We start from the raw sequence: 14992 nt of genomic DNA, 5'->3' as shown, positions 1-14992 counted from the left end.
CAAACTTCTGCCAGTTTGCTGGAGTCATCTGCCCTAAGGACACCATGTTATGCCCAGCACTTCCAAGAAGTCTTGTCCTTCCTCTCTGGCCAAGAATCCAGCCTTTTCCTGAGGGAAGAAATAGGCCCACACATGAAGTACCTCAAACCTGCACTCATCCCTCACAACCTCTCTTCCTCCCTGCTCCATCCAGCCTTCGGGTACTTCAAAAGAAGTACAGTCCTTGTATGCCTGCTCATAGGCTGAAGTGCTTTTGGATTAAACTTCCTCACCAACCACCAAATTTATTAGTATTTACCCTGGTACAACATGTAGTAACCAATATGCTTCTCACAACAGAGTGTGGTGACAGCCACAGTAACTAGAGTTATCCAAGCACAACAGCCAGCCAATTTTAGCTATTAAATATTGACTAACTCTGGTAGGATGCATGAGGTGAAAACCAAATCATAGTCCCTACAACCAGACAAGTATGTATGAAATTTTAGGAATCCCTTCTTGTCCCAAACTATCAGCAAATCTAAAAAAAGATGAAAAATAAGTCCTACAGATTCTAGAAATTCTCCTCATCCAGAGAAAATCCACAGCTATGACCTTGCCCTGCTCAGGCAAGCACCTAAGAACTAGGAAGAAAAACTTCTTCATCACTGGTGGCCAGAGAAGGATCATGCTTTGCCTTTGACATGATTTTTGTCCCTCCACAAGGAGCAGTCATTTCTGTGGATCAGCAACTCAGAGCTCTCTGAGCCCTCAGCAGTGCTGCCAGCAGCTGGGAGCTGGGTGCTCCCAAAGGGTGACAACACCAGAGCAAAAGCTATTACCTCACTTATGAAGAAACAAGGGAGGGCACCAGGGAAATGCCTGTGGACAGAAAGAACGTAAGACTGCCAATCCCTTCCCTCCTTCAGCTGTGACCTGTCCTGATCATTCTCCCTCCTACGTAAGCTGTAGCTCATTTGGGAATGAGGGCACTGGCAACACGTAACAGGCTTGAGAGGGAGACAAATGCTGCAGCTACACAAGTGTTCAGAGACCTCATCCTTTGCTCTGTCTCTATAGACTGGTAACTCCAGGCAGTGAGGAATCTGCAGGGATTTGCAAAACATGGGGCTACAAATACAGTTTTGAAAGGGAAAGAGAAATTTCAGAGCTCTGGGACCACAAGGGTCCTCATGCACATGTAACAGAAACCTTGCACTGCTCTCTGAAAAAAGTGTAGTCCTCAGGGAGACAGGAGGGAGGAGTCTTTTGATCTGTATCTCATATTTGGGTTTATAATTGAAACCTCCACCTCAGTTATATCAGCAGTATTTCCTTTCAGTAATCATTAATCTTTTTTTGTCCATTTCACTATCCGGTTTTAAAAATCTGGAGTAATTATTTGTTTTATCTTAAAGAAATGAAGAAGAAAAAAAAAAAAAAAAAGAGGTAAGTGTTGATTTAAATAAGTGGATGCTCATAAGAGAAACCTATCCCAACTGAGATTTTAGTGGGTTTATGTTTTCTGTTTTCATTTTGCAATGACTTTCTAGAAACAAAGATTCTTCAGTGAGAAGTTTCTCTCTTAAGAGAAAACAGCATCTTGAGGTTTCTTTTTTTTTTTTTCAAATTAAATGAAATGTACAGTAAGTTGCAATTAAATTTCAGTTAACAAAATGCAAAAATACACCCAACCTCCATATGCCAAAAATAAATAGTTTGAAAAGTAATTTCACATCCCTGACAATGATGACTGTGTTTATGACATATTTCTGGTGCCATATTCTGCTCTCCTATCACTGCCAGCTTACGTCCAGTAGTTAGAAATAAAACAGAAACACATTGAACTTGCTGAACTAGCTGTTGCCACACTGCAGCTCTAATGGGCTTAGTGACCACAACCTACAGGGGCCAGAACGTGTCAACAGCAAAAGGGCCAACCTCAATCACTGTCTGTGCTTTTACAAAGTTGTTACATGTTTAATTCTTTGCAGCTTGGTTCTCCTGCTGTTTTGGCTGCTCAAAACCAAGGCTCATATATAGCAGCAGCCTTCTCTACCTCATATAATGCCACAAAGGTCCCAGCAGGAGACCTTTCAGTGGAGCAGACAAGCCACAGGCTAGGGCAAACAGGGCATCACAACTTCCTAATAAGATGACTTATTAGATTGGGGGCTTGACACAGCTTTTATTTAACCACTTCTTTTCCCAGCCCCCAGAAACACGAGCTGTCTGTCTGCTTGGAGCACAGCAAGCCGTGTGTGGCTTTGCAGCAGGCACTGCCACGTGTGTTGAGTCCAGTCTATAAGAACAGCATGGCTTCTGATGCCATCTTCATCATCAAATAATGCAATAATTTTGCCCTTAATACCAGTTTTCCGGTGACACAATTTTTAAATCATATTAAATGAATGCTTTCCCACTGGGTTGGTCACTGCCTATTCAGGACTTCGAGTGGGCTTGGGAGGGCAGGCAGTGAAGGGGTTAAAGGAGTGCAAAGGCAGGATCGGTTTCCTGCCTGCACTTGCAATGCCCTAAGGCAGTGCCTGCTGTTCAGGAGTTAGAGAGAGCCTTGCCTTGTCCCAGGTGGCAGACAGGCAAACCATGTTATTAAGAAGCAGAGATCGCAAAACCTTGATCTTCAAAAAAGGCCCCTAATTAGTCCCTCGCATGAGAGTAAATGGCATTCCACATCAGCAAGGATGAAAAAAGGCTCCTTCAAATTTCATTAAGTAATCTCTGCTATTGATGGTTTTAGGATCACATTGGGAACTCTTGTTTGAGCCACTTTACCCAAGAACTCTTCTTTACTTGTTGCTTCTCTTTGATTTAACTGAAAAAACCAAACAAACAACACAAACAAAAAAACCCCCAAATAAAGAATCCATAGAGGTCTCACATGCTGCATCTTAAGGAAGTCATAAATGTCTTGACAAAGAGCCCCATGCCTGGTGCTGCTGAGTCACTGCTGCCTCTGTGAGCTGCTCTCAGGTTCTCTGGTTGATGGAAATTCTTCCATCATCTTGAATATGTCAGCTCAGCCCACCAAAGAGTGCCTGTCTGAAGCCATCCTTAGCATTTCCCTTAACCCTCTTTTTAATTCAGTGTGAAAGTGACAGATTGAAGAATGTGTGCTGAGTTTTCTCATATTTCTGAAGAGCTTTGATTTGGACTGAAATTATTTATTGAAAAGAAAAAGTTTACTTAAAAAAAAAAAAGGCTGTCTTTCAATTCATGTACTATTAGTCTAATTTTGATTTATATGCATTCCCAGTGGAGAAGGCATCTTTGTCCTAATAGTCTCAAGGTTCATGAACTTAATCTAATTTTATCATATTATTGTACAGTAGTTTTCAAGGACACTCACTCTCTAGAGGACTTGAATCTATTTGATTTTATTCATCCCAATGGTATGTGCTTTTTTTCCTAACTCAGATTAACAGTTATGGCGTTGTAGCAATATAAGAAGTTCATCACACTCATGCAGCAATTCTACCACCAGCTGCAGATCCTTCTGAAGTTTACCATATAATGAATTTAAAACATAAATAGCAACAAATGGAATAAATAATTTCTTTGCCAGAACTGGAACAAAGTTAATTTTGGCTTTAAAAATAACTTTTTTATACTGATTTTTAAAAAATGTTTCAATATTTAATTAAATCACAACATTTCTGGGTTTTTCTTTTAAAATATGTTTTACTCATATATTTACCATTTTTAAGCTTCACTGTAATTATAAACCATAGGAAGTTAGAAGAAAAATTGTTGTACTTTTACAATGTATCTAAAAAGATACATTTTCTAGCCTGGAAGAAATACACCTCAGAATTGCTTAATCAAAACGAAGGGTTATCATTATCAGGGGTATTTCACATTATTACAAAAGGGAGATTTATTATTAGGATTTTGTAAACTAGGTTTCAGCTATTTATTTTCTGAAAGGATTAAGAGTAGAGCAGGAGGCTTTTGTCTTGCTATACCTGACTGTTGTCAGACAGTTGCAGATCTCCCAGGTAACATTTCCTTAAGTGGAGTTTTTAAGAATGACTAAAATTTGTTCTCCTCCAAGCAGGGTGTTTACTTTCTGTGTTCAGTGTTCTCTAGATAATGTGCAGTGCTGCACTTATGCTTTGAATCAAGAAACTTCCTTTAGCATTACTTGAACCTGTGGGCTTTATTGATTGGAGATGTAAGAAATTGTATGCCAAAATCTTGGTTATTTTAACTAGTTCTAAACAAAAAAAAAAAAAAGACTACCATCAGTTTTGACAACAAACAAAACCAGTTTTTGTTCTATCAGTTATGTTTAAAAGATTCCAATTTCAAACCAAACACAACTTGTGGTTATTCTGTCAGATATTTATATAGCCACTGGGGCGCCATAGTTATGCACCGCATACATCATTGTATTTTTAAAATGTACTTAATGAACATTTTTTCTTTTCTGGTAACTACTTCATTGCCTTAAATGAATGCATTCCAATAGAATTTGTAACAAATGAGCACTTTGTGTTTGCATTAATGCCAAACACGTTTAACAAATTTTTAACAAGGAACACTGGCAAAAAGCCAAACTCCTAGAGGGACACTGAAGGAATGCTATAAATTTAAACTAGATTTTACCTTTTCACTCAGTTCAACAAGTGTCTTAGGTGTCTTTAGCATCTTGGCATTGAAAGTTTTCTGTGTAGGTTGGATACAACTTCATGTCTTAATTATTTCTCTTCTCTCCCCTCCTCACTAGAGATTTTCACATTGATATAACAGGCTTTAACAGGTTACTGTATTCTTTAGAAAGCAAGAGGTGGGTTTTCATTCTTTCCATGAAAGTTAGGCCAGGAGGAAGTAGCAAAAACAGATTTATTGTTGGGACTGTAATGACAGTGAAGTTAAAATAGTACATGTCATGCCATTTTCATATCCTGTTTTAAGGGAACTATACCGTGGTGAGCACTCCAGCAGATCTGTGCTACCTAATACTGTTTCTTGTGCTGAGTTGCAAATATCTGGACTGCAAATATCTGTGATCATGTTTGCAATTCCACTTCAGGGGCAGAGGAAAAGCAGCCCGCAGTGCTCCCACTAGTCTGAGCTCTGGGCTCACACGGAAGCCACGAACAGATTTTTGGCAGAATCAAACATCTGGGGGGACTCTGCAGTTGCTAAGTTCTGCCCGCATGGTACATGTCACTGCAGACCTTGGGAATCACCTGGGCTGCAATACATGTTAGTGCTGAGGGTTACAAGTAGCCCCATGAACCATGTGCTTGCTCTTTACTTGTAACTTAGTATATTAATTTAATTTTTACTATGTTATTTCAGTTTTAATCAAATGCAGGAACTGAAAAATAATAACATTTAGCACCCATCCAAGACTATTAAGGCACATTGCAAACATTAAGGCTTGCAAATTCCTGTGAGGAGCCCGATGTTATCCCTGCTATAGCAAAGAGCAAGTTGGGCACAGAAAAATTATGAGACTTTCCTTAGTCACACAATAGGCTAGTGGCAGGGACAGAATTCAGAATAATACCATGCCAGGACTTTGTCTTAGTTAATTGAGTCATTCTTCTCATTGTTTTGCACAGACAAAAGTAAAAATTAAGATCGCATTTTTTTTTCTTCATGTCATTTAGATTTGATTGTTGCAAGAGGCACAGATGAGATCCAGAAGGTCACTTGACAAAGACTTGATGAGTTATAGCCCTGTTTTATAAATACTACTTTTCCGTCTAGTTACTTTTTCCCAGAAAATTAAATCATTTCCCTTTTTTTTTTTTTTTTTTTTTTAGTACTCTGATTGCAGTAATGATGAATGAGTCTAGAGAAGGAAATTGAGGAATTCATCCTGACAGCTTTTTAAAAGATGTCACATTATAATGCAGATGCCTTGTCGTAGATTAAGGAACAGAAATAGCCCTAACGGGTTCTCATTAATGATATCCTTCTCTTCTAACATTCAGCCAGATACCAATTCCTTGCAATAAAGTGGCTATTCCCTCTCTTTCTGCCTCACTAATTACCGTATCAGTTGTTGGCCTTTTATGTAGGTACCATGTGTAACAGGTTAGGAGAGGGCAATTTAAGCCTATGTGAATGGGTATCTGTTTTTGTATCTGGGTGCTTGTTGCAAACATTTGGAAAGCATATGGAGCATAATGGACATTAACCCAGATGTCAAAAATAGCCTGCATTTTACTACTGTTATTAAACAGTTTCCCCTTTAACCCCTTTGTGTTTACCCACCCTCTCCAGCTTGTTTCTGCAAATCACTGCTGAGAGGAAAGGATTGGAGGTAAAAGTAGTAATCAGGCAGGTGTCTTTATCCAAAGGAAAAACAATCTGAAGAAATGTTTGTGGGCTACTACACTTTTCTATCTTCACATCCTTCTGCTGTTTTCATGGACTGGTACCTAATGGATTGTCAGAGTGCAAAACTCACAAGCCATTCACTTCAGCTGGAGTGCTGCTGAAGCTCAGGCCCAGTCTGTGTTACCCAATTTTATTTCTGGTTTAGAGGTTCAGTGACCTATACCTAGTACAGCACTGAAGAAACAAATGTAAATTTAATTTACCCCACCTCAGCTGGTATTTGACAGCAATATCCTTTTATATATATATATATATATTATTTTTTTTACTTACTGGGAAAATACTTTGCATTTCCTACCTGTGGTGAACAAGTTTTTGTTATGATTCCAACATATCTATGGTTTCCTGATGAATGGGTGGGTTGATTAAGTGGGTGAGATTTATTCAGGGGTTTCATTCTGTATTAAAACCCCAATAAAAATTTGGGGAGCAAGCTGGAGAGTGATTGCATCTGGTAAGTTTTTGCTGTTCATCAGATTGGACACTTTATTCTGGGCTCTAATTTTTGGAGCATAAATGAGTGTCAATTGTAAAGGAATTTCAGCTTGTAAAACAAGAAGTATATTGAAGATTTGCTGTGATTATGTTTTAGTGAATGTGCTAAAAAAGTATAGACATTTTTGTTCTATGGTTTCTGGAACACCTCTCCTTGTTAATTTGTATGGGTGCTTCCTAGGCCCATGTATCTCTTTGAATGATGATTAAGAAATAGTTGGCACACTAAAGAATGGGAGCAATGCACAGTTCATGAAACGTAATGCATGCTCTGACTTACAGTTTTCATAAAAACTTTGCAAAGATTTTATGTGCCAGAACTAGTAACATGATCTGCTTTAGGAACTCCCTGGCTTTCCAGCTCTGCAGAAGTAATTTTTTCTCCATTCAAAGGCCAGATCCAAAACCTGTTAAAATCAGTGGGAACCTTTCCACTTTTCAGTGGACTTTGGATTAGTCCCTAAGTGTTTTAACCAGAAGAATTGTACCAGCTTCCCATTGGAATAGTGGAAGTATTCATCTAAGTTTGTATTATATTGTATGTACTTGCCATAAAGGCATAAAAATAGGGATTTAAAATCATTTGCATGTTTATTCTGTAAAGTGTTTCACTTTACTCACAGACTAATTACTCTGATTAATATTAGATATGCCCTAGAATTTGAGGGGGCATTTTGACCAACTAGATCAATTTACAAAACAACAAATTTTCAGCTGTATACAGTGTAAGCATTCTATGACAATTTCTTTTTCAAAAAATTGGATGTCTGTGAAACTTTTAAGATTATATAAATGCAAAGGCAGTAATGGAGAATCCCATACATAACACATTACCACTTTTCTAGAAACAAAGTCAGTGGAAAAATGAGCAACTGCCCCATAAAGGAAGCATTTAATCCTCCCACCCACCTGATATACAGATAACAGAAATGAAATTAATTCACTGCTCTCTGTTCAAGAATACCGTGCCATTTGCTCGCAGCATAACTTGTAACAATAAAAATCATTCAGGCCTCACTCTTTCTTCACTCACAATCAGACACAGAGCCTCATCCAAAGCCTGCAGAGAGAAGGAAGGATGCCCTCCTCTCCACTACTGGCTCAGGCTTATACCCATTGCCTCTTGTAATTCTCTAGATTTCAATGGTACCAGCCAAGCCATGAAGAGCAACAGCCATTGAAAAATTCATAACAGGTTATTGTATATTTTAACTTTTATCAATCTGAAGTTTTGTATCCATAAAGCCTTTCTCCACTGTTCTGTAAAATAAAGTGGACTTTAAGGGCTTAATATATAACTATAAAAAGTTGCTCTCCATACCTTTAGTTTTGAGGAGTTACTAGAGGCACTACAGAATCTCCCCTGCTATGGAACTGAGTGGAAACAAATGGAGGATTCCTTTGGTTTCCAAATAAACATATTTAGTTCCACTGACAGCATTTCCACCTCAAGGCTACTGTGCTTATAGATAAGATCAGAAAGCTCACCATTTCCACAATCAGAAGCACAACAGAATTTCGTGTCTTTGGAATTTACAATCTTTCCCATTTAGAGGAAATCTTGTCATACAAATCAGCTGTAAAACCAATTGCCACCCCATGAACATAAGTGGGTCCGAATCAAATTCAAATCCTTACTTAATCCTTACTCCCTAGAAAAGCAATTTCTCCATTGATATCTATGTGAAGATTGATTAGATGAGAACTAGGAAGTTTTTAATGCTTCAATTATGTTACTAATTGGATTATTTTGTTTCCTTGTTACAGTTGTCAGAGGAAGTAGTGAAAGAGGAAGAAACCAATGTAGCCCTGGAAGGTAATGATGATAATCTATTGCATTGGATCTCCAAACATGTCCATGATATCCTGAGAAGATCACAGATGCAGAAAATGAATGCAAAGGTCGACATCTAATGAAATGCTGCATTTATTGGCATTTTCTCCATTATTTCTTCTAGTCTACTATGAAATTAGATACTTTGGAAAAACAATGAAGGAGACTAGCAGAAATTTTACAAGCTTCATTTCTGTCTGCAGTGGGTCTTGTAAGTTATTCTATTTTCACTAAGAAGCCATCAGTTCAGAATATTATTGTTTAATGAAGTTCAGTTAAACAGGTTATTTAACTAATTTTTGGTAAATTTATATTGATTTTAAGAAATAATTCAGATTGTCTTAGATGCAGTATCTGCATTTGCTGATTTTACCTAGTCTGTTCTAAAGTATCACTTCTATTGCACTAGATTATCAAAGAGGTATTAGTAAAATGCTATATAAGGGTGTTGGAATTAATCTTACCCCCAGCTAGATGTGGGCTTTTCCAAACAATAAAACCCAAGCCTTTGCCCTCCTCTGCTTTCTTAAATCTGCTGATAAAATAATTTTAAAAGCACAAAACAAAACCAAAAAACATTGATAGTATAACTGGTATTAAGCTCTGGGCCAGGTTGGAAATGAAATCAATTTTTGGTACTAATAATTGATGACAAAGATCAGCTTTATGAAAATATGGTGTGTGTCTCTGACAATGAATAGGACATCTAATTTGAACATAACTATAAGATTATATAGAAAATGTACCCATTCCTGGATGGTAAAAGCTTGAGGTGTATATAAATACAATGTATATATGGACATATACACAAGGATCTATCAACCTTTTACCATCCGAACGCTTACAGATTTTCAACAATTAAAAACTGGGACTCTCTTAAAAAATAAAAATAAATAAAGATAAGATTACTGTGAATACAGCATATGCACTAGGTCTCCTGTAAATGAGGAACTGTTTGTTATTGTTTTCTACATTGAAAAGCAGTCTCCTACATGGATCCCAATGAATCTTAGATCTTAAAAGAAAATACAAATGAACAAACAGCACTTAAAGGCTCTTTGTACCAACAAAATATATCTGCAAAATAAATTTGAAGCACATGCAAGAAAAGATAAAACTATGAAGTCATTACACTTGGTGAGAGAATATAACTCACACTCAGATCTCTACCACTTCTCAAGGAGAGGTTCCTTACAATTCCATGAACACTTTCATTCAGTCTGGCAAACATGTGCAAATGTTTGGCTGTTTTATTGAGGCATCTTTTTGTCTGTGGAAGAAATGCTTCCATACTGATGGGAGTGGGAATAGAATATGTGTATTTTTAAAGGACAAACAATAAATTTAAGCATGGGTGGCCTTATCCTTAGTAATTTTTCTTTGCTGCTGTAAAAAAAAAAAAAAAAAAAAAAAAAAGAAATCTAAATGGATACTCCTAAAGCCCTGCACTGAATTAAAAAAAATATTTTTCAAACCTGTGTTGCAATTAACCCTAAACATCCTACATGAGCCATACGTAGTAACCCCTTTAAAATTATTCTCTAGAGATGATGTTTTATTTATTTTTACTGTGATTCTTGGTGCAATCAAAGACCAACTTATTCAAGCAGGAGTCCTTCTGGATGCTACTGTCTTCAGTAAATAGAGTAAAATGTATAGAATTAGTATAGCATAGGAAATCCCAATTTCATTCATGTTTAAAAAGTTTGTCCTTTAACTATCAATGGTATTTTAGATATTTGTTTATGAAACAGCAAAGCTTTGGGGAGTCTATTTAGCACATATGACAAATGTTGCACTTGGAAACTCAGACAACAAAAGTAGTTTCTTGTGACACAGTTGTTGTCACAGTAGGGGACAATCGTCTGTGTCTCTTACAATCAGGTCTTTACCTTAACTCTGCAACTGAATACTTGAAGTAGGAAATAAACTAGGGGGGGAAATAGGGTCACAGATACAAAGCTGTACAGGTAGGTATTTCTATGTATGTGCCAATTTTGTCACAGATATTATTTTAGGGGCATTTTTGCTCCACTCATGTTGGTAAGAGTGTTGATCTAAACTTTTATCAGGGTCTACAAGTTAGCCCCCAAAGAGGAAAATTTTGTCTAACATTGGTTTTTTTTCTTTGATTATTTTTTTTCTTTTAATTTCATGTGATGCTCTATGATATTTGGAGAAAATCTTTTCATATACTAAAAAAGAATCTCGGGGTTTACAATAAACACTGTGATGTTGGGAAGTATTTTATTTGAGCAATGTTTGGTAGGTTTTTTCCCCCCTGTAAGTGTAAAGAAGCAAACCAACTTTTTGTTAACATTTAGGATTATTATTATTATTGTTATTGTTATTATTATTATTTTAATGTGAGATCAGTCTTGTACTGCACATTCTTTCATTTAAATGTACAGTATGAATTTTGTATTTAATGAATTTTGTGTATCCAGTATGCACGTACCTGCACATTAACTTTCATTTGAAAGTGGGTTTCAATTTACTTTTTAAGCAGTGTTTATGAAAAGACCTCAGATATGTTGACCACAAACTATATCTGCAATGTTTTTTTTGTGTGTGTAGGGTGATGTTTGAATGTGATGTTCTGCAGCAATGGGTCCGTATTCCCTATTTACCTTAGATCCTCATTTGATAGTGCTTCTTGTAATAATTTTTTCAAGTGAGTGGCATGTTCTGGATTGTGATATTGATATATGGTTAAGGACATTGATATGAAACTAAGGAATTCCTAGAAATTACCAGTGGGCATGTATTAGACAGTCATTGTAATTTAATGTCTAGTAGAAGTGTAAAGTACCAAGGTATTTAGAGTTCATAACATTGTTATCATGTGTATGGGAAGTATTTAGTGTTGATCAGCTTGTTTATATTCATCAAATAAACTTTGTTTCTTTCTGAAATCAGTATTGTGTCATTAAAAGTGGGTTTAATGACTGTAAAAAAAATGTGTGAGAGATGTTTTCCACATGGTAAATCTATCACACTCCTTATTTCTCTAATTGCTACCATTCAAAGTAATTTATCTTCCTGTTGTTACTATCGCATAAACTGTTTAAGAAAGCATAAAAAAGAAAATGTCTCCTAGGCCCCACTCTCAGAAATGCTTGCAAGCAACTTTAGTAAAGTGGGGAACCATTTTCTGGATTGGGCTCTTTGAGAGCGATATGCTTTTGAGTGGGTTTCTAAAACATAATATTCTTGTGTGACCTTGTGTAATTGCATAGAAAATTACATTTTGTTTATGTACTTTACTGACCAAAAGCCATAAGGTGTGAAATTCTCTGCACAGTCAGCTCCTTTTTCAGCTGCCTGGTAAGTGGTTCGCCGTTTCCATTATGTTCACTTTTTTTAGAAAAGGAACTTTTGTTGAGCAGGAATTTCTTACCTCATAGAACTCCCTGGACCAGCTCAGGGCACACACAGCAGGAGAATAAAGGTAAGTAAGTATGCATTTTACTTGGGTTATTTAAAAACACACAGTCTTTTAGTTTTAAGCTCTGTTTCTTTACCTATAAATTAGTTCTCTTGGTAAAAGAGTACTATGCACTAACATAGGATATTGTTTCACTTTTAACTGTGGCTAAATATGTATTTTTTGTGTATTCCACTTACGCCTACTTAGCTTTGAGTTGCAATACTATAAACTGAGTAGCAGTCGCTTCTATCTTCTGCCTAGACCTGCACAATTTTTCAGTATGATCTTGTTCTGTATTCAGGCAGTAGCCATGTTAGGGGATTCTCCAGCCCACTCCATTGGAAACACATTTTTAATTCTATTTTCAGCATGGATCACAGCTCCTGCCTCCCTGAGCAGCGAAGGGGACAGCACGTGCCAGTGCCCGGTACTAAGGACACAGAGGAGGATGGCAGTGGATTTGGGGCAACTACAAGAGGCTCTTGAGCCCCATTTTTTGTAAGATTCTTTTAATCATGGAATCCCCTCTTGCCTTTGTAGAACAGGGCTGTGAGGGCCCCAGGGGAAGGGGTAGGGCCAGTGTGTCTGTGTCTGACAGGTGCCTCGGGATCAGGGAGCTCCCCAGGGGGCAGCTCTGGCTCCAGGAACATAGCACTTCATGTTGAAGTTTGAGTTCAGACAGTCAAGGGCTTCTCCAGCTCTATAGAAAAGAGCCTGAATAAGAGCCAGCCTCTTCTGAGCTTGAGGTTTCTTCCAAGAGAGCCTGTTTTTTCACTCCGGACTTAAGTCAAAGTAGCTTGAGGTTTGGGCAAGCACAAGTATAAGCAATGGGGGACATTTTGGGGGATGAAGCCATGTGTTGGCTTGTGTTGCAAGCCAACATGTCAGTTCAGACACACTCAGAGAGTCCCAAACAGCATGACTTGGATCAAAAAAATTGCAGAACACCTACTGAATCTCCTGGTTGTTCACACTGTGCTCCAGGTCCAGGATTTGATTCTGGAAGAGCCACACTAATTACCTGACACCGTGTCCTGCCCTCTGCAGAAACCTGTCAAAGTACAAACTGGAAGGTCAAAGAACCCCATGGCTGTATTTCACCTGCTGATATTGCTTCTCCAAAACATGAAACTTTTAATAATGAATGTATTAAATCATTCTAAATAAAGCCAAGTCAGCCCTAAATAAGTAATACAGTTCCCATTATGAAGTCAGTGAGAGTTCTGCATGTCGCCAGGGTATGATTTGACCCACACATGAAAAGCACAGCTGATGAGGGTCTGCTGTACAGATTTTCCTCCTGTGAGATCAGAGTAACTTTATTTCATGCTCCTAACTTTTCAGACAAGACACCTCTTTTTCAAATTCACCTTTTCAAAGAAGAGGCAACTCCTGCATTCACCAAGAGTAGCCCACAGCACTGTAGTAACCTACAGATTTGGTATGGCCAGGAGGCACTGGTGCAGCAGTAGCCCTGTTGAGAAGCCCACACTTGATGGGTGCAGAAACAAGGACTGAATTTGTTTACTTTTACATTTCTTCCACTCCTTGCTCTTCAAAATTACTCTTTCTTCAGAACGAGCCTATCCTAAAACCAGATCACCACAAATGCAGGGGAAGAGCAGGCAAAATGCCAGCGCATCCCCAAAACAAGGTACGTATCCCTTTGAAATGTGCGCTCGAATTTGTGTTACAGATATTTATCCCATATATTCCCACATAACTACAAGTCTCAGGACAAATCCCAGAACTTTGAACTCCTCTAGTTTCCAATGGAGGCGACTGTCCAACTTGAAACCGGCCCTGCTTTTGGTACTCTCCCCAGTGAGGCCAGGAGACAGCAGATGTTCTGGCAGCTGCAGGCTGCCTTGCACTCCGGGAGCTGGGGCTGGAGGAGAGCAGCCAGCTCCCTCCAGATGGAGCAGGCAGCAGAGAGGAGGGTGGGAGGCTGCACAAGGAAGTCAGATAGCTCCAGATAGTGAAGGACTGATGATGTGTGGCTCCACATTGCCTAACCAGCTTTTGAGAGGCTGAACAAGAGAAATAAGCATCAATCCACTGTTAACCTGAGTTCAGTGAGAAGTCTTCTTGGCGTGGGAAAATCGATGGAGAGGAAATATCTGTGCAGAATGCATGATAAGTAGCATGGTAACTAGTTTTTATTTGAATGTAATTTGGACAAATGCATTACTCATAAGTGTGTTATCCAGGGCTTGCCAAATATGCAGCTAAACAGTTATTATAGCAAATTACACCATCATCTAAACACCTCTGTTTTGGCTCTTAGTTGTCTTCTTTTGCAATAAGTTTTTGGATTTTTTTTTTCTTGATTACTGTTGTCTAATATTGCTGTAATTACTGCTCTGGTTACCATAGAAACAAATAATACCATGAACAACAACACGCGTTCAAGCAACTAAGAGAATTTTCTGAATTTCATGAGGAAAAAACCTGTGTTAATGAAGACCTATATTCTTGGGTAGTTCTTAACATATTTCTCAAGTCTATTGATTTGTGTTCTCATATGTATTTTATTATGGGCTTTATATTTCATTTTAAACTTCCAAAAATAAAGAAAAACAGCTGAAGCACATTTTTTTTTTAAACGGCCAGATTTTGGTTAGAGGTTAACACAGGCCAAAAGAGAACACAGATCTGCCCTGGAGCTCTTACAGTTTTACTTTGTTTTGTTTTGTTTTAATAAAAAGATCCTTATTACAATCCACTGAGGGTCACAGAAATGTGATCATAATGGACCAACCGTGTTCCCTGTGTGTAACTCTCCTGCCCTCTGTACCTTCTCTAGCCTCAGATCAACCAAACCTGTGAAGGCAGGATTGCTGTCAGTCATGACAAGGGGGTGCAATCCAAACTTTAGT

At 38.0% G+C, this 14992-nt stretch overlaps 1 protein-coding gene across 1 annotated transcript in view; it reads left to right on the top strand.

Annotated features, from left to right (window-relative positions):
• ERC2 (ELKS/RAB6-interacting/CAST family member 2) overlaps window positions 1-11598 on the top strand; it is a 401801-nt gene extending 390203 nt beyond the window's left edge. The window contains exon 18 of the mRNA XM_071755842.1: window positions 8617-11598. The gene's annotated coding sequence lies outside the window, so the exon portion shown is untranslated. The remainder of the gene's footprint in view (window positions 1-8616) is intronic.
• The last annotated feature ends 3394 nt before the right edge of the window (window positions 11599-14992 follow it).

Source organism: Heliangelus exortis, chromosome 12, assembly GCF_036169615.1.
Source record: "Heliangelus exortis chromosome 12, bHelExo1.hap1, whole genome shotgun sequence".
NCBI classification, from domain to species: domain Eukaryota; kingdom Metazoa; phylum Chordata; class Aves; order Apodiformes; family Trochilidae; genus Heliangelus; species Heliangelus exortis.
This window is presented reverse-complemented; position numbering and strand designations above follow the sequence as displayed.